The 904-nt window shown below is 43.3% G+C and overlaps 1 pseudogene; it reads left to right on the plus strand.

Annotated features, from left to right (window-relative positions):
• Positions 1-341: 341 nt before the first annotated feature.
• On the plus strand, positions 342-502 carry LOC125924189 (uncharacterized; annotated as a pseudogene).
• Positions 503-904: the final 402 nt, after the last annotated feature.

The raw sequence follows: 904 nt of genomic DNA on the forward strand, positions 1-904 counted from the left end.
GCCACACAAAGCAAATCTGTGTGCCACATCTGGTCCATATTTCACCAATTTGTGGTGCACACAAGATAAACCTTACATAGGTCAGCCATGTCATAAACACGGCCATTTGTCCTGTGGGTATTAATGAAAAAACGATCAGCATGACTGGAAAAGTGATCCTATCATGTGACTTCTTTGCCCACAAAGCATCAGGGCACCTTAGGCACCAGTAGAAATACTGACCAGAAAATTTTTTTAGCTAGTTCATTTTGAATGTTGTTCTTAAAACTGTCGATGTGTAACTGAACCAAGTCACTAGGCTTAGAACTAGGAATAAGCAGCTTTTCATAAAGTAAAACTTGATCGCTTCTCGGCCTTTTGGCTAAGATCAAGTGTAGAAAGTAAAACTTGATTGGTTTTTTTAGCTACAATATTTCTTTAAAAATGAGAATTACTGTCCTGGATCCCAGGTTTGCTTGGTGCCCTCTGAACTACAGCACCTCACTGAACCAGAGGACTCACTGTCTCCAGCCTCCTGGCTCTCTTGGGGCTGTGTGAGGAGGAAGCCCAGATGCCCGGCCCAGAAGAACTGAAGTAGAAGGCAGGGCTGACTACTTGGGAGTGCCCTTCCCATTGTCTCTGCTTCCTAGACCTAGAAAATATAACTTTTCTCCCCCTTAGAGAAAGGAGATGGGAGAGTAAGAGCAGAGACTCTTACTATGGCTCTCCCCAATGCACTCAAGGCTAAGAGCCTGCCAAGACTCTGAATCTGAATATACCTGCTCTCATAATGGAACTCAAGACATGGGCTCCTTCAGGGAACTTGATTTTCTAGGCTCAATTTTCCCATCTGTAAAATGAATGAAAGCAAATGTTTTCCATCTGGGTTCTGAGAAAATTTAGGGACTTGGCTACTGTGCTTAAA

The sequence above is a fragment of the Panthera uncia genome, chromosome B1 (genome assembly GCF_023721935.1).
Source record: "Panthera uncia isolate 11264 chromosome B1, Puncia_PCG_1.0, whole genome shotgun sequence".
Classification (NCBI taxonomy): domain Eukaryota; kingdom Metazoa; phylum Chordata; class Mammalia; order Carnivora; family Felidae; genus Panthera; species Panthera uncia.